Here is a 20,365-nt window from a genome sequence, read left to right as displayed (position 1 = left end):
CATACATATCGAAAATTACCTTAAACGTGAATGGATTAAATGCTCCAACCAAAAGACACAGGCTTGCTGAATGGATATAAAAAAACAAGACCCATATATATGCTGTCTACAAGAGACCCACTTCAGACCTAGGGACACATACAGACTGAAAGTGAGGGGATGGAAAAAGATATTCCATGCAAATGGAAATCAAAAGAAAGCTGGAGTAGCTATACTCATATCAGATAAAATAGACTTTAAAATAAAGAATGTTACAAGAGACAAGGAAAGACACTACATAATGATCAAGGGATCAATCCAAGAAGAAGGTATAACAATTATAAATATATATGCACCCAACATAGGAGCACCTCAATACATAAGGCAACTGCTAACAGCTATAAAAGAGAAAATCGACAGTAACACAATAATAGTGGGGGACTTTAACACCTCACTTACACCAATGGACAGATCATCCAAAATGACAATAAATAAGGAAACATAAGCTTTAAATGACACAATAGACCAGATAGATTTAATTGACATTTATAGGACATTCCATTCAAAAACAGCAGATTACACTTTCTTCTCAAGTGCACACAGAACATTCTCCAGGATAGATCACATCTTGGGTCACAAATCAAGCCTCAGTAAATTTAAGAAAATTGAAATCATATCAAGCATCTTTTCTGACCACAATGCTATGAGATTAGAAATTAATTACAGGGAAAAAAATGTAAAAAACACAAACACATGGAGGCTAAACAATACGTTACTAAATAACCAAGAGATCACTGAAGAAATCAAAGAGGAAATCAAAAAATACCTAGAGACAAATGACAATGAAAACACGACGATCCAAAACCTATGGGATGCAGCAAAAGCAGTTCTAAGAGGGAAGTTTATAGCTACACAAGCCTACCTCAAGAAACAAGAAAAATCTCAAATAAACAATCTAACCTTACAACAGACTCCCTGACTTCAGACTATATTACAAAGCTACAGTAATCAAGACAATATGGTACTGGCACAAAAACAGAAACATAGACCAATGGAACAAGACAGAAAGCCCAGAGATAAACCCATGCACCTATGGTCAACTAATCTATGACAAAGGAGGCAAAGATATACAATGGAGAAAAGACAGTCTCTTCAATAAGTGGTGCTGGGAAAACTGGACAGCTACATGTAAAATAATGAAATTAGAACACTCCCTAACACCATACACAAAAATAAACTCAAAATGGATTCAAGACTGAAATGTAAGACTGGACACTATAAAACTCTTAGAGGAAAACATAGGAAGAACACTCTTTGACATAAATCACAGCAAGATCTTTTTTGATCCACCTCCTAGAGTAATGGAAATAAAAAGAAAAATAAACAAATGGGACCTAATGAAACGTCAAAGCTTTTGCACAGCAAAGGAAACCATAAACAAGACGAAAAGACAACCCTCAGAATGGGAGAAAATATTTGCAAACGAATCAATGGACAAAGGATTAATCTCCAAAATATATAAACAGCTCATGCAGCTCAATATTAAAGAAACAAACAACCCAATCCAAAAATGGGCAGAAGACCTAAATAGACATTTCTCCAAAGAAGACATACAGATGGCCAAGAAACACATGAAAAGCTGCTCACCATCACTAATTATTAGAGAAATGCAAATCAAAACTACAGTGAGGTATCACCTCACACCAGTTAGACTGGGCATCATCAGAAAATCTACAAACAACAAATGCTGGAGAGGGTGCAGAGATAAGGGAACCCTCTTGCACTGTTGGTGGGAATGTAAATTGATACAGCCACTATGGAGAACAGTATGGAGGTTCCTTAAAAAACTAAAAATAGAATTACCATATGATCCAGCAATCCCACTACTGGGCATATACCCAGAGAAAACCATAATTCAAAAGGACACATGCACCCCAATGTTCACTGCAGCACTATTTACAATAGCCAGGTCATGGAAGCAACCGAAATGTCCATCGACAGACGAATGGATAAAGAAGATGTGGTACATATACACAATGGAATATTACTCAGCCATAAAAAGGAACGAAATTGAGTCATTTGTTGAGACGTGGATGGATCTAGAGACTGTCATACAGAGTGAAGTAAGTCAGAAAGAGAAAAACAAATATCGTATATTAACACATGTATGTGGAACCTAGAAAAAATGGTACAGATGAACCAGTTTGCAGGGCAGAAATTGAGACACAGATGTAGAGGACAAACATATGGACACCAAGGGGGGAAAACCACAGTGGGGTGGGGATGGTGGTGTGCTGAATTGGGCGATTGGGATTGATATGTATAAAATTGATGACTAATAAGAACCTGCAGTATAAAAAAACAAACAAATAAAACATCTAATACTAAAAACTTAACCCCCCCCCACACACACAAAGCCTTTGTTCACAAAGCAGACCATGCCTGGAGAGTCCACACTGAAAAATGCAATCACACGCTGCAGGGCAGCCCGTGAAATTTCAGAGATGTCTTTGTGTTCCTCAGCAGCATCCTGATCCTGCCTCTGATGAAGATAATCCATTCCAAACTGCCATGTCCTCATTAATTTTGGTGACCTTGAGTAATACTAAATTTCCTCAAATGATCTCAAAGCAATTCAACAGCAAGTGCCACTCACACCTTTTTTCCATTAAGAATATAAACAAAACCATGCGTTTATGCTAATTTACAAGGGGAGGAAAGTTTTCAGAGCATGAAAACATTCAGCCCAAAACTTTAAGCAACATCCCTTCAAAGAAACCCATTAGTCAAATAACTTACGTAATTCAAAGGGGAAAAAGAGTTCAGTTCATATATATTAGTACTCCCTGGGTATCTACAAGATTCTTCCAATCTGCTGTGAGAGATCGACTGTGGAGCTCTAAAGTTATTTCAAAACACCTTTCTTGTGCAAGATAAAGACCTGATGTGTACTTCAAACTTCCACGTAGCCCAAATGCCTTTTGATTATCTTTCAGTTACTTAAAAACACATTTAATACACATAAGCAGCCACAGAGCTAAACTGACAAGAGATCAAAATATTTTATTCAGAAATCTAAAGAGACTTTTGGCAATTAGGAACTTAAGACAAAATAAGGAAGGAAAGGTGAACAAACATTCAAGACTCCAAGAAGCAGGGCCACAGGAGACAACTCTCCCAAAAGGCAATGCAGTGAGGCCAGCACCAAGCACAGCAGAGGCACTGAAGCCACGTTTAAAGAATCAGTCAAGAAACCTAAATTATAGTCACAGCTCAATGGGAAACCAGCTGCATTACCTTGGGCATATCAGTTCTCCCACAACTTCCATTACCCCTCTTACTCCAGCCTAGAAGAAAGATGGGCCTGAGTTCATCTTTAAGACCCCTTCCAGATTCTATGACAGCAGTTTTTAAAGGGTGGTTCCCTCAGGTGGTCCTGAGGGTCCTCAAGACCCTTTCAAGGGAGCCAGAAAGTCAAAATCGTGCATGGGTTAAAGAGCCATTCAAAGTGCAAGATAGACCAATGGATTTTAATGTAACAGAATACAAAAAGTTCCTTGACATGGTTTCAAAGTCTCTGTAACAATTAACCTTGAAGAAACTACCATTTTTCGGCGTTTCGGTATACTAGTAAAGAATACCCACAGTGGGGCTTCCCTGGTGGCGCAGTGGTTGAGAATCCGCCTGCCAATGCAGGGGACACGGGTTCGAGCCCTGGTCCGGGAAGATCCCACATGCCGCAGAGCAACTAAGCCCATGCGCCACAACTACTGAGCCGGCGCTCTAGAGCCCGCGAGCCACAACTACTGAGCCCGCATCCCTAGAGCCAATGCTCCGCAACAAGAGAAGCCACCGCAATGAGAAGCCCGTGCACCGCAATGAAGAGTAGCCCCCGCTCACTGCAACTAGAGAAAGCCCGCGTGCAGCAACGAAGACCCAAAAGCAGCCAAAAATAAAAAATAAATAAAACAAAGAATACCCACGGTTATCTGTAAAGGATGTTAAAACACTCCTCCCTTCTCCAACTACATTCTTCATGTACTTCAACAATACAATAAGTCAACAACAAAACAGTAAGTCACAACAAGCTAAATGAAGAACCAGATCTGAGAATCCAGCTGTCTCTACTCAGACATTTTCAAATTTTCGAATGTGTAAAACAATTCTACCCTTCTAATTTTTTTGTTTTGGAAAGTATAGTTATTTTTCATTTAAAAGGTTATTTATGTTAACATAATTATTTTATTATTTTTAAATGAATTAATATTTTTTTATTTCTCAGTTTTAATTTCTAATACAGCATATATTGACCAATATAACCAATATAAACAAAAGTTCTTTGGGGTCTTCAATAATTTTTAAGAGTAAGTTTGAGAACTTGCTCTCCTAAGACAACAAAACTCTAAGATCTATGGTCTTTTCCCCCAAATTTTCAGGTATCACAAAGAAAGAAAAATTGGCGTTTTTTTTTTTTTTTTAATGTAACGAGCAGAGGACCACATTACATGAACATCATAAAATACTCCATACCATATTCAAATAAAAAAACACAAAATCAATCTGATATATAAATGATACACACAGGTTATTTTATAAATGTAATTAACCATCAAGGACAAATTTTCTCAATAACTGAAGTTAATACTACATTTGCAAAGTCAAATTTTCACTTTTACCACTGAATCTCTGCTATCCACATCCTCTTTAAAATAGCCAAGGGCTGAGGTTCCTTGTGTACACTGCCCGCCTCGTAAAGCTTCCCTGGCTATGCCCTTCATCCAAGAGGTCTCTGAGAAGCACATCCCTGCAGAGCCAGTCCCAGGAGTTTTGAATAAGTAGGAGTAAAGCCCTAGGCCACTGCTGAGGGGAGCAAATGAAAGATTCATTTCATTCTCTATGGAGGCAGCTGAAAAAAAAGAAGAGGGAGGGGTGAGAAGAGGGAAGGAGCGGGAGGGATGGGGGGAGGGAGAGAATAAACAATTGATCTGGGAAGATAGGAGCTAAAGCAGGGATGACAGCTTTGGCTATGAGAAGCCTGTGTGACATAGCCACTGCTCCCCAGAGAAATCTGGGCTCTGAAAAAATCTTCTCTCTCTCTCTCTCACACACACACATACACCACATATGTTAAAACATCAGATCTGTGTAATATGAGGGTGGTTAAAAAAAAAAAAAAAGATCCCTGGATCTCTAAATACAGGGGATGAGGCAAGAGTAAAAGCAATTCTGGCTAAATATGTTACCATTCAACTTGTGAGTCCTGTATCTCTTTCCACACAGCTCTAACTTCTTAAAACAGGGATTTCAGAGATAAGGGCCAACTTGGCAGGGGCATGGATGGCCCACTTTCCCTAGGCTTCCTGGAGCCTAAGCCAGCCCTGAGTCCAGATCAGCCTAAAAGCAGGTCAGGTTTATCTACTACATGGTGAGACTGAAGAGGCTTCGAGAGAGGCCAAATCATGCTTGATGTCCCATCCGACTCCCCCACCACAACCATATCCACTTCCCTCACCAGTCTCTTCCCCTAGCCCTCTGAGACCCCTCTCTCTCCTAAGAGTTCTATCATAAAGCCACGGAGTTCAGTCTGGGTGCTTCAAACCCAGGCAACTACAAGCTGTGCACAGAGAGGATGGTTTACCCTTCACAGCCCTGCAAACATTCAGCATGAACTTTGGTAAAGACTTCTCTGTATCTAGTCAACCTACCCACGAGACACAATCCTAAAAAGCTCTATGCAAGTAGCATCTCATCAAATCAGAGCTTTTAAAAATAAGACTATAGCAGGGACCCTGACATGAATCCTTCTATACTATAACTAGCCACTAACTTTCTGAATTGATGCTGATCACTTTAGATTTTCAGTTATTATTTCTTTTAAAATAATTATACCTACATCACATACAGGCTGTATACTGCGGTTTTCTCCTAAATTGGTATCTACTATAAATAAAAGTTCTAATGGATGACTACTATTTTGCTATATATATTCATATAATTGTATTTCTATGGCTACTCAAGTTTCTCACTTTGGCTTTGTCAGTGACATGGGCACTCTGTGCACTTAGCTCCTTAACGACATAGGTAAACTCTTCTGGCTCCACTTCTCACGGTTCTAAAATGAATGGTAATGCTAGTCAGCTGTAGACCCCTTATGGTGCCTATGGTACAATACAAAAATATATTTGGTCTTTGCCCCTGGTTCCTGGCACAGAGCTCCCAAAACCCTTGGAATTTTCTGAGTGATAGGAGTGTCTTTTGTTATTCATACCAAGCCCCTTTTGACCAGACCTGAATTTATGTTAATGAAGTAATTTAGGGTGGGGTCCCTAGAAAGCCTCAGGATGGGACTGGTCACCAGTAAGACCAAATGACTAGCAGGAACTTTCAGTCCTACCCACCAGCCTCCAAGATGGGGGCAGGGAACTAGAGATTAAATTCTATAAAAACTCCTGAACACTGAGATTTAGAGGGCTTCTGGGTCAGTGAATACATCGAGATGCTGGGAGGGTGGAACCTGGAAAGGGCACTGAAGCTCCACAACAACCCCCCCGACCCCATACCTTGCCCTATGCACCTCTTCCATTTGGCTGTTCTTGAGTTGTATCCTTTAAAATAAACCAGTAAACATAAGTATATTCCTGGGTTCTATGAGTCATTCTTGCAAATTTTTGAACCTAAAGAGGGGCTCATAGGAACCCCTGATTTATAGTCAGTCAGTGAGAAGTATGGGTAGTCAAGGACTTGTGACTGGTATGTGAAGTAGGGGCAGTCTTGCGGGACTGAGTCCTTAACCTGTAGAGTCTGCACTAACTCTGGGTAGTTAGTATCAGAATTAAATTGTTGAACACCCAGTTGGTATACAGAGAATCAAAGAATTGGTTATTGGTGCTGGAAAACATCCCAATGCCACAAGGATTTATAAGTGACAAATCACAGGAAAAATTTATATCTGCAAAGAATAGAAAATTTAAAGATCCATTATTTCTTGACTTCCCACATGCAAAAATAAATTGTGGCATTTACTTCAATGCAACAGGTAACCTGTACCTTTAAACTACTAAATGTCACATTTCCAGTTGACTTATATTAGTAATTACATGATACACAAATTTGTAAATGGGAATCCATAATGGGTTCACCTCCTCAAATCACAAAGGAAGAAAAGAACCACAGATAAACCAAATCTGTTTCCAACACCGTTTTCCACATTTTCAATGAATAATAAAAACTGATTATGAAATTTAGGAAAAAAACTAGCAGAACCAAGGAGGATCATTTAGTGACCTAAGCAATCTAAAATACGTATAGAAAAAAATAATTAAAAATTAATAAAATACGTATAGAGTCTAACCATCACCTGTCTATTAGATACCTCCCCCCTCCCTTGGCCAACACACCCCCTCCGACAACCAAACCTATTAGTAGCTACTAAAATGTGGAAGAATTGAATTACACTAATGAGTTCCATTCAAACACAATCCCTTGACTCTCAAGGTGGCATCACCCTTCTCTAGAATGCATGAGGAAGTCAGGATCAGAATGAGAATTGGAAGAATCCTGGGACTAACTGTACACATCCTACCATATACGTAAAACAATTCTCTAAGGACTGTTTCAGGTTAAAGGAGACTAAATGCAATGTGGGATCCTGGATTAGGTCCTGGACCTGGGGAAGAAAATAGCTATAAAAGCCAGTACTGAGGACAATAGTTGATGCAACTGAATATGGACTATGGATTAGATAATAGTATTGTATCAGTATTTTATTTCCTGATTTTGAGAACTGTTCTGCGGTTATGTAAGAAAACGTCTTTAGGAAATATACAATGAAGTATTTAGGGGTAAAAATAAAAAAATAACCTTCTAAAAGACAGTTAACAAGGACTAGAATAAAATCATCTGTTTCTGGTTCTCCAAAGATTTAAACACTTAATGAGTACAAAAATATCTTATTTCAAAGTACAGATTTGAAAGATTACCTAGCTAACTATTCTCCCTAGTTAATCAGTAACAAATAAGTAATAAAATTCCTTTCCTTTAAGACACAATAACTTAGGGTTAAAAAGGCTAATTAAGCCTCCCAGCATCCCCATGAACAGGCAGTATGTCCTCCTGCTAGGGAGTAGGCTTCCCTCCCTCTTCCCCTGAGCCCAGCAAGAACTGGAACCATCTCTGAGGCAAATCTCACCTGGGTTCCCTCTGGAAGGCTCTAGGTCTGATCAATGTCATAAACAAATAGCAAGCCACAGGCAGGTAGAAAGTGGACTCACTGGCTTGCCCTCCCTCTTCGTGTAGATGTGGCCCAGTTTAGAACAGTCTTCTAAGGAAACTTATGTAAGCAATCTAGATTATGTGTTTCACTGTTACTTTATGGCCAAGGTTATTCAACCTGTGCCCAGTTCTTAGGCTCTTACACACACACACACACACACACACTCCCTCTCTCTCTCTCTCCAACATTGTAAAAATATGTAGTTTAAGATTCATACCGCTGAACCAATCAGAGTTAACTTAAAAGTTGCACTGTAAGTCTCTCTCTAGTCTATCACTGGACATAAACACTGAAGAAACCACTGACATCTGAATATTAGCAAAGATAAGTGGGAAAGAAAGTGTGCACCTGACCTAAAGCCAATAAAGTAGAAAAAAGGCTTCTTCTTTCAAATTAATACTCCTATAATGTCTCTGGGGAAAAAGCATACGGAGTCTGGACAAAACTCAGACTATAGATTTTGCAAGTAAGAAGAGGATCGGCAGGAAAACCTCATTTCTGTAAGCAGAAAATAACAGATGCTAACCTTTGGGAAGAAGGGCCATCTGTCAAAGTCTGGAAGATGACCTGTGTGTGTGTGCATACCCAGTCGGGTACATCCCGTCACTCTTCAGATAAAGATGCTATTCCATAGAGACAAGGCCAAACTTCAATATACCAAATGAGAGGTGATATAATGAAGAGACCAAGATAATTCACACAGGGATATTATGGCCAGGAGATATTGTCACGATAGTGGGGATGAAGGGCAAAGGCTGAGATGAAATAAAAGCTTGAGGAAATATTTTAAAGAAAAAAGTGGCTGAAAGTTATCTGGAGATGGGCTTCCCTGGTGGCGCAGTGGTTAAGAATCTGCCTGCCAATGCAGGAGACACGGGTTCGAGCCCTGGTCTGGGAAGATCCCACATGCCACGGAGCAACTAGGCCCGTGTGCCACAACTATTAAACCTGCGCTCTAGAGCCCAAGAGCCACAACTACTGAGCCCGTGTGCCACAACTACTGAAGCCCACAGGCCCTAGAGCCCGTGCTCTGCAACAAGAGAAGCCACCACAATGAGAAGCCCGCGCACCACAATGAAGAGTAGCCCCCGCTCACCGCAACTAGAGAAAGTCCACGCGCAGCAACGAAGACCCAATGCAGCCAAAAATAAAAATTAATTAATTTATTTTAAAAAAAGAAAGTTATTTGGAGAAAGAATGGTCAAAGGGAAAGGCAGAAGGGCTAGTAATTTATTCAGGCCAAGCTTAGGTACCTTCTGTGATAAAGACACTGTGCCAGGCACTGTGGGGGTGATATAAATATACGCCTCAAGAAAGAAAACTCAGATGTAGAGCAAGAAGCCATAAGACTCCAAAACAGAAACAACAAAAATGTCATTTTTGGACACCAAAGATGTCGGTAGCATTTGAATAAATACCAAATACCAAATCAAATCTAATCATAATTTAAAATTATATCCCTAATACAAAAATGAAAAATGACATTATTGTCCCACTAGGAAATTTATGATGCATTTTTCTCCCCTAATTACATAAACATGTGCCTTAAACACATCTATACTCTCTTACATGGTCCCTTGGTGCCCAAGGATACTCATTCACCCTAGTACAGTTAACGGTACGGTCTGGGGCAGCGTGGTTTCTCTTTAACCAGGGTGAGGCTGTACCCTGGAATTAAACCCCAAACCTTTGCCTCATCAGCAGTCACTATGCCAACCTAAAACAGTTGGCAACCACCATCCAAGAACAATCTAGTTGACTGAGAGTGAAGAATAAAAGTGGAACACCTAGAGACAACTGCCAAATCTCAAGGACAGACATTCCAGGCCTGCATTTGGGAAAGAGGGCTAATAAAGTTCCAATCTTCTGGTCATTCAGTCAACAAGTAGTCATTAAATATTCTTGTGACCTATTCTCAAGTGGACATTGCCCCAGCACTGCAGCCAAAATAAAAATGCCCCAAAAAGAGAAGGAGAGTGAGTAATACAAAAATGACAGGACGAGGAGCTAATCCTCCCTCCTGCTCACCACAGCATACAAGAATAAGGAGTGCAACTCATTGCTACATAACAGTAAGGCTGAACAAAAGGCCCAGCTAAGTCAATGGTGGCATCTGCAGAGTGTTATAAACCCAGGGCTAGAGGATGCCACTCAGCCATGCTAATAGATAAAACTACTGAACACCCCACAACACAGCTATTTCCAGACTCTCCTTATCATCTCTCCCATTAACTAAAAACAAAAATATTGCCTTCCATAACAAACAATTCTGACAGGTGGGCCTCTTCACATTCAAAAGTCCCTGTTTTAAGATAGTTCTGCTCTTAATGAAGTTCATACATTATTTTTTGCACCAGTGTAGATAAGACATAGTAGGCAGGCCTCTACTTAGATTTTTGACTTGATATTAGTATTATACAAGCTGTATTTTACTCTTTATAATAAATAAAATATTGAAATTTTAAAAATAATTATACATTTCGAACTTGGTCAGGCTTCTAAAAAATGCCACTCACATAGAAGGATGGAAAGAACCCATGCAGTTTTTTTTTTTAACATCTTTATTGGAGTATAATTGCTTTACAATGGTGTGCTAGTTTCTGCTTTATAACAAAGTGAATCAACTATACATATACATATATCCCCACATCTCCTCCCTCTTGTGTCTCCCTCCCACCCTCCCTATCCCACCCCTCTAGGTAGACACAACCCATGCAGTTTTACAAATGCTGTTAGCACTGCTGTTATCTTGATCAAGAACTATGAAATGCACTCCATTTCAAATTTCAGAATGAACACAAACCAAGATTAAGTGCACCACTTTATAGCTTCCCCACTGATTCCACTTTTGTAGCAAAAGCCTATAAAATTATCTGCAAAAGAAATTATCAACTGAGAGTGAGTACTTGAATACTGGGTATACCAGAGTCATGAAGGCAGGACAGCACCAGAGTTAAGATTTCAGGTCAACAGCTCTAGAAACTATCTGGTGGAAACCAACAAGATAGCACCACAATGAACAAAGTACATCTAACAAGTTGGACAAGGATGTCCTGCTTGGCCCCTTGGCAATGGGGGAGACCCTGCAAATTCTCCCACTGCAAAAACACCTAGAAATATGGATAAAATTATATAAGTATCCATTCTAAATGCACAACTGCTTTCACAAAAAAAAGTAAGAGAAATCCCCAAGGAGCAATGATGAAAGGCAAACTGAAAACACAAACAAATACTGCTGACACTACAGCAGTCCTAGGGGAAGAGGAGGGTGCCAGCCTTGCAGGGGATGGGATGGGGGACAGGGGGATAAAGAGATAATACCCTGGGCTCAAAGAAGCAAAAAGAAGGGACTGCTACCTCTACATAAGGTCAGGACGTTGAAGAGTTATACTCTTATGAAAGAGTGGTCTAGAAAAAATCTAACCACCAACACAGAAGACAACATAAAATCTTGTGTCAACCTAGGTCAGAGGGGAGAAAAAAGGTATCCAATGGGAGTCTGTAACCAGAAGTCTGCCCTCAAACCAATTTGAGGTTGAAATACATACTTACCTAGGTGGTTCAAGAAATTAACCAAAACTAACAAGGCCCCAAGCAAGTGATACATCCTAGTTGCCTAGAAGTAAACGTAAAACATCTCTTGCATATACCTCAACCTGGACCACCAAGATAAAGCCTTACTGAAGATGAGCTCACAATTCAAAAGTATAAACAGAGGAGGGACTAATCATACAAAAGCAAGAGCCAAGAGGGTCAGATTCCTAAAAATCTACCTATACTGTGAAGGGAGAACATCCTTGCAGGAATGCAACAGAAGGACATCAGGCTATCCTCTGCTCGGTAGCCTGTGCTAAACAAGGGGACTATTCCTGGGAAAGGCCAGTCAGCTGCCCAGGAAACTGATGGTACTGTTGCCTCAAAGCCTCCTTTCTTTGGGACTTCCCTGGTGGTGCAGTGGTTAAGAATCCACCTGCCGGGACTTCCCTGGTGGCACAGTGGTTAAGAATCCGCCTGCCAATGCAGGGGACATGGGTTCGAGCCCTGGTCCGGGAAGATCTCACATGCCGCGGAGCAACTAAGCCTGTGCACCACAACTACTAAGCCTGTGCTCTAGAGCCCGCGAGCCACAACTACTGAGCCCACGTGCCACAACTACTGAAGCCCGCGTGCCTAGAGTCCATGCTCCGCAACAAGAAGCCACCGCAATGAGAAGCCTGCGCACTGCAATGAAGAGTAGCCCCCGCTCGCCGCAACTAGAGAAAGCCCAAGCGCAGCAATGAAGACCCACAGCAGCCAAAAAAAAAAAAAAAGACTCCTTTCTTTAAAAACAAGAGAAGGGGGGCCCATGGGCACTGGTGTTAAGCAACCCTATAGACAAAAGGTCTGAATCTCAACAGAAAAGAATCTGAGACTGAGGAGGCTCAATCTTTATACATGTTCATGAAGCTCAATCCTGGCAACTTTTGTAGGCTTCCCAAAGCATCTGAGACTGGCAATCAGACTGTGCAGTACAGGAGTGAAAAGTCCTCTTTGTTCTCATCTCTAGACACTGCCTTCAGATGTCCCACACCCTCCATTATCATCAACAAAATGGGAAGAAATAAAGCTTCCCGCGGGACTTCCCTGGTGGTCCAGTGGTTAAGACTCCACACTCCCAATGCAGGGGGCCCGGGTTTCATCCCTGGTCAGGGAACTAGATCCCGCACGCCTCAACTAAAAAGATCCCACATGCCACAACTAAAGATCCCGCGTGCCAACAACGAAGATCCGGTGCAGCCAAATAAATAAATATTAAAAAAAAAAGCTTCCCTCATTTAGATTTGTAAAAAGGAATCAAACACATGATCCTCACGTGTTTAATAGCATCCTATTATAAACATACAAATAACATATACTACATGCTCCCACAAAGCTGTGATTGTACCCTTTTAATTCTTTTTTCTCCCTATTATAACATCACATCTGGCCTAGTTTCTTCAACAGGCTATATCTGGTTTACCCAAGAAGCCATATATATCTATGATTTACTGAATCCTAATAAAATTAATTAGTCTCTTTTTTAGAGGATTAAAGGAAAGGGCACACACCAAGAGCCCCACTTATACTTCTGATGTAGTCCCTCTATTTCTAAGTCCTCACTCTATATTTGGTTAGGCATCCTAGATAACAAATCTCACATCTTCAGTTACATATAAAGGAGGACCCCAAATCTACTGCATTCTGCTAATTGCGGCCCACACCACAGTGGGCATTTTCTTGTTTTCCTGTGTAACGCAGACAGACAAATTGCTTCACTGCTTTGGGGAAGATACTCCTGACCTGTGGATTTCCTGAGTTCTTACCAGGTCCTGGCAGCAGTTTCAACCACTTCAGAAGGCTTGTATCTAATGAATATAACGCATTAACACTGGGATAAAGATGCTATAGCCAGCGGACAAACTCTGAAAAGCCCATCAGTAGCTGAATCAATTATTTAATTTTGCTTTCCAAAAGTTGTCTCCCTCTGAGCTGCCTCTAAACAACAGGAAGTAACTGATTTTTAAGGAAGATTTGAAAATAACCATAGCATGTCTAGAGAATTACGTGAACAGAACTTCAGCAACGAAAAAGGGATCATGATCTATAGAGGACAAGCTGATACTCTGCCACCTAGTAACTAATCTTCCCATATCTGGGCCTTTTCCAATGTCAGGGAAAGTCAATACTTTCATTATGTGCAGTCTTAACAATCAGTTAAAACTCACTAAAGATACTACTGAATGCTTACACACAGAAAAGAGTTTAAAAGGAATAAACTCTTCTCAGTGAAGTGATGAAGCAAATGCCATGGTATTCTACATTCGAACTGCTGACTCTGGTGATTTTTGATAAACACAAGGGGGCAGGGGAGTGGTGATGTGTAAAAACCATGACTTAGAAATCAAGAAGTTCTTTTACTAAAATGCACATTCTCTGTACCCTGACATAAAGAGGCTCTGAGATCTTGAATCAGGCTGTTCTATAAAGCTTCAGAGAAAGAACAGAAGAGATGATGACTGAGAACCAATAGTTGGAAAGCACATACACCATATGAAACCAAATCCATTACCTAAGGATTCAGCCTCCTAGCCAGGGTACTAGCCAATAAAGAATAGTGAACAGCAATAGAAGTCCAATTTAAAAAGGGAGAAAGAGGACTTCCCTGGTGGTCCAGTGGGTAAGACTCTGCACTCCCAATGCAGGGGGCCTAGGTTCGATCCCTGGTCAGGGGACTAGATCCTGCGTGAGTGCTGCAATTAAGAGCCTGCATGCTGGAACTAAAAAGATCCCGCGTGCTGCAACTAAAAGATGCCACGTGCTGCAACGAAGATCCCGCGTGCCACAACTAAGACCCGGCACAGCCTAAATAAGTTTTTTTTTTTTTTTTTAAGAAAGGGAGAAAAAAGATGGTTCCACAAAGATAGTTCTAATACATTCAAGTACCAAAATCAGAAAAACCTTTTTAATAACAGGTTACATCCCTCATGTCAGAAATTGACCGTTACCTACTCTAAGTTATTAAAATTGACAAAACAGCTCACCAAGAAGAAAGTTTGGTGGTCTCTAGAACGTCTCTTTCTAGAGAGTGATACCTCCAAAAATTCTGCTCAGCTCAACAAAAACGTATTAAACAACTACCATCTACTGGGGACACAAAGATAAAGAGCAAACACAGGTCAGGTCAGATCAAGCATTAAGAGGAATGAGGCCCAAAGCGAGTTTTGAAGAAAGAGTTGGACAGAGTTAAGTAATGGCAGGGTGGGTGGGGGGGGTGGGGAGTGGGGTAGGGGATGGAGGGGATGAGATAATGGAGATGAATAGAGAAGAGGAGGGAAGAGTTCAAAGATAGGGAACTCTATGAACAATAATTGAGAGACAAGAAAGAGCAGAATGTGAAATTAAACAAATCCAAGAAGGTTGTGTTACTGGAGCATAAAGTAGGGAGTATGGGGGAAGAGTAGAAAATGAACCTGGAAAAGCAACAGGGCAAAGATCATGGAGCACCCTGAATATGTTAAAGAGATTGGATATTATCCTACAAGGAAGATCAAAATAACATGATGAGCTCTGTCTTTTATAAAGATCACTCTGCACCATAGAATGTTATAGAATATAAAAGCATAGGTATATGCAGTTTCAAACTGAAATCCCAACTCATTTTTTCAGCGTGACCTTGGGCAAGTCAAGCTCTCTGAGTCACAGATTCCTCACCTGTAAAGTGGAGCCACCCCTTACCTTCAAGGATTATTAAGAGAATGAGGTAGTGAATGAATATAATATAAATGTAAATTGTACTGTGAAATTACACAGTTCAGTATTTAGCACACTGTAAGTATTCAAAACATGGTCTGGAAGAAATATTTGCTGGAAGAAATGTGTAAGATGCAATAAGAGAAGACAGGAAATAGCCAGTAAAAAAGCCAGAGGAAAGGCCAGATTTGAGAACTATTTAGGAGGTAAAATAAACAGGGCTAGTGGGGTACTATTCTTCAAGCCTCAGTGAAAAAGACACATAAGACTTCTCTTCCAGGTTTCCCTAACCAGGGCCTATGGTGCTGCTGTCACTTCCTCCTCAGACACCAACCCAGACTGGAGACCAGATGCTACAATATAGCCTAGCTTTTACTATCAGCACTGCTGAAGAGGCAACAAGTATATCATAGAGTGGGAACTCTTAGATGTCAAGAGAGACCCTAGTTAATGGTGCCATTTAACCAGAGCAAATTTACCTTTTCCTCATTTGGGGTAATGACACCTACACTTCAGGTGCTGCAAGTGTTCATGCAGCATATGAACCAGTAACATAATAAGGACTCAATAACTTAACACAACACAAACAAATCCTATGTAGATGTGAAGCTTATTTTACAGTGTCTCTCATGAAAACACTACAGCCTTATCACAGCTCCAGCCCACCTGGAAGCCCTGGTAGCTGAAATTGTACAATACACATCAGTGTGTTGGTTCTCATACAGGCAACCGATGTCCCATTTAGGGAGAGCCTATTTTTATTTCTAAAATGTGTGTAACATCTTCCACCATAATATGTGCTATCTGGTTTCTAAACAAATAAAACTGGTTTCAGAGAGCTCATCTCTGGAAATAGCAGCTGGGATACTGTAGTTTTACCCAAAAGTTAAGTAAAGAATTGGCCCCAAGCCCAGAAAACAGGCATTCCTCCCAGACAAAACTGGATAAACCAAGTCTACAAACAATGAGTGGATAAAACAGTAGGGAAGTAAAGACATGGAGAGAGCCGGAATAACCCACACCAAAAGGCCAACCCATAGCTCAAGAAGGGAACCAAGGAAGGCTTTAGAATGTACCAGTTCTGAAGCAGTCAGGTGAGGCAAAAGTTACCAAGTGTAAGACACCAAAGTTACTAAATGAAAAGTATCTGGAACATAGATATTCTCCCTGCTATGCCAAAGGTAAGATTTATGTAAGCAGTATGAACTAAATGCTCTATTCAGATTAAGATTCAAGACTCCTTATGAGAGGTTAGGCAGCTGGAGAGATATAACCTGGGGAAGGAAGAATATCAATGGAGACAAAATTCAAACACAGTAAATGTGAAAGAGTAAGAGTTTCCACTTCAACAGGCTAATTTATTGATGCTGCTATTGTTTCACACATTTGATTTCTTATAAGGAATGTATTGATTGTACATGTCACAAGGTATTACTTGCTACTTTCACTTATGAAATATTAACAGAAATGAATCTTCAAAGGAGAAAAACTTGCCAAAATGCCCTTGACATGGAATTGTTCTTTAAGATGCTGCCAGAGCACATGGTTTTGATTAAAAACAAAACAAACAACAAAAAAAAACCCCACAAGCCTTCCTCTAAACATCTAAAATGTGTTTTTTTTTAAAAACGTTTAATCTGAAATATCGACTGCAGAGTCAGTAGATGAAGGGCAAGTCTAACAGGGGCCAGCTGACAGATGAGACCAGGTCACAAGTCTCTGATAGAGGAATCTGCACTGACAGCACTGATTGGGTCAATCAGTGAATTCTAATTTGTCCTAACCAGAGCTTGCAAGACAGACCTGGTGAGGTTCACAAAAAAATCTATTAATATATGAAACAGATGGCTCTGACAAAGAGGTTTCTGACCTATTAGAGGAAAAGCCTTTCTGAGAACATAAAATAGATACAGTAGAGCAAATTTCAGGGGAAGATTTTCAAGACCATTTTTACAATATAATGTTGTACAAAATGTGCAAAAAACTTATAAATATTTAGATCCCAATTTTAAAAATAGAAGTACACATGTGCAAGTATGCCTCAGGCCCTTTTGCTCTATTTTTCCTAGCAGAATATGCCAACATCATTATAATGAACATGTTCACAGCTATCCTATTCCTAGGAACATTCCATGACCCCTACACTCCAGAACTATATACAACAAACCTCATTATCAAAACACTACTACTTACAATATCCTTCCTATGGATCCGAGCATCCTACCCCCGATTCCGATACGACCAACTAATACATTTACTCTGAAAAAGTTTCCTTCCCCTGACACTAGCCCTTTGCATATGACACATCTCACTACCAATTATAACTGCAAGCATTCCCCCTCAAACATAAGAAATATGTCTGATAAAAGAGTTACTTTGATAGAGTAAATAATAGAGGTTTAAACCCTCTTATTTCTAGAATAATAGGAATTGAACCTACCCTTAAGAATTCAAAGTTCTTCGTGCTACCATATTACACTACAATCTATAGTAAGGTCAGCTAAACAAGCTATCGGGCCCATACCCCGAAAATGTTGGTTCATATCCTTCCCATACTAATAAACCCATCCATCCTTATTATTCTCCTAACAACCCTTATCCTAGGTACGATAATAGTAATCACCAGCTCTCACTGACTACTAGCCTGAATCGGCTTTGAAATAAATATAATAGCCTTCATCCCTATTATAATAAAAAATCCTAGTCCTCGAGCCACAGAAGCCTCTACTAAATATCTTCTAACACAAGCCACTGCCTCCGCACTGCTCATAATAGCAATCATTATCAACTTAATATACTCCGGCCAATGAACCGTCACAAAACTATTTAACCCAACAGCATCTACACTTATAACTGTAGCCCTAGCTATCAAACTAGGACTAGCTCCCTTCCACTTCTGAGTCCCAGAAGTAACACAAGGCATTCCCCTAGCCACAGGCCTAATTCTATTGACATGACAAAAACTCGCACCTCTGTCAATCCTGTACCAAATCTCACCATCAATTAACTTACATCTAATATTAACCATGTCCTTACTCTCCATTTTAATCGGAGGCTGAGGTGGACTAAATCAAACACAACTTCGAAAAATCATAGCCTACTCATCAATCGCCCACATAGGATGGATAACAACCATTCTACTGTACAGTCCAACCCTAATACTATTAAACTTATTAATCTACATTACAATAACCTTCACCATATTCATACTATTTATCCAAAACTCAACCACCACCACACTATCACTATCCCAAACATGAAATAAAACACCCATTATCACTACCCTTACCATACTTACCCTACTCTCAATAGGAGGGCTCCCACCATTATCAGGATTTATGCCCAAGTGAATGATTATCCAAGAACTAACAAAAAACGAAATCCTTATTATGCCAACATTCATAGCCATCACAGCACTACTTAACCTATATTTCTACATACGCCTCACCTACTCCACAGCACTAACACTATTCCCTTCCATAAATAACATAAAAATAAAGTGACAATTCGACTCCACAAAACAAACCATTCTCCTACCAACAGCAATCGTAATATCCACAATACTACTACCCCTCACACCAATACTCTCAACCCTACTATAGGAGTTTAGGTTAAAACTAGACCAAGAGCCTTCAAAGCCCTAAGCAAGTATAATTTACTTAACTCCTGCCTAATAAGGACTGCAAGACTATATCTTACATCAATTGAATGCAAATCAAACACTTTAATTAAGCTAAATCCTCACTAGATTGGAGGGATACATCTCCCACGAACTTTTAGTTAACAGCTAAATACCCTAGTCAACTGGCTTCAATCTACTTCTCCCGCCGCGAGAAAAAAAAAGGCGGGAGAAGTCCCGGCAGGATTTGAAGCTGCTTCCTTGAATTTGCAATTCAAAATGACTATTCACCACAGGACTTGGTAAAAAGAGGACTTCAACCTCTGTCTTTAGATTTACAGTCTAATGTCTACTCGGCCATTTTACCTATGTTCATAAACCGCTGACTATTCTCAACCAAGCACAAAGACATTGGCACCTTATATTTATTATTTGGCGCCTGAGCAGGAATAGTAGGCACTGGCCTAAGCTTATTAATCCGCGCTGAACTAGGTCAGCCTGGCACACTAATCGGAGACGATCAAGTCTACAACGTATTAGTAACAGCCCACGCCTTCGTAATAATCTTCTTCATAGTAATACCCATTATAATTGGCGGATTCGGAAACTGACTAGTTCCCTTAATAATTGGAGCACCTGACATGGCTTTCCCCCGTATAAATAATATAAGCTTCTGACTACTCCCTCCTTCTTTCCTACTACTAATAGCATCCTCAATGGTCGAAGCCGGTGCAGGCACAGGCTGAACTGTATATCCCCCTCTAGCCGGAAACCTAGCACATGCAGGAGCTTCAGTCAACCTTACCATCTTCTCTCTACACCTAGCTGGCGTATCCTCTATCCTCGGAGCCATTAACTTTATCACAACTATTATTAACATAAAACCACCTGCCATAACCCAATATCAAACACCTCTTTTCGTATGATCGGTCCTAGTCACAGCAGTACTACTCCTACTATCACTACCTGTCCTAGCGGCTGGAATCACCATGCTATTAACTGACCGAAACCTAAATACAACTTTCTTCGACCCTGCAGGTGGAGGAGACCCAATCCTGTATCAACACCTATTCTGATTTTTTGGTCACCCTGAAGTATATATCTTAATCCTCCCTGGGTTCGGAATAATCTCACACATTGTGACTTATTACTCAGGAAAAAAAGAACCTTTCGGCTATATAGGAATAGTCTGAGCTATGGTATCTATTGGATTCTTAGGCTTCATC

At 40.3% G+C, this 20,365-nt stretch overlaps 1 protein-coding gene across 2 annotated transcripts in view; it reads right to left on the bottom strand.

Annotated features, from left to right (window-relative positions):
- Window positions 1-20,365, bottom strand: part of RAD54L2 (RAD54 like 2) — an 89,501-nt gene that overhangs the window by 54,766 nt on the left and 14,370 nt on the right. The window lies entirely within an intron of this gene.

This window comes from Eubalaena glacialis, chromosome 7 (genome assembly GCF_028564815.1).
Source record: "Eubalaena glacialis isolate mEubGla1 chromosome 7, mEubGla1.1.hap2.+ XY, whole genome shotgun sequence".
Classification (NCBI taxonomy): Eukaryota; Metazoa; Chordata; class Mammalia; order Artiodactyla; family Balaenidae; genus Eubalaena; species Eubalaena glacialis.
Note: the sequence above shows the minus strand (reverse complement) of the source record. Positions and strands in the feature narration are given on the sequence as shown.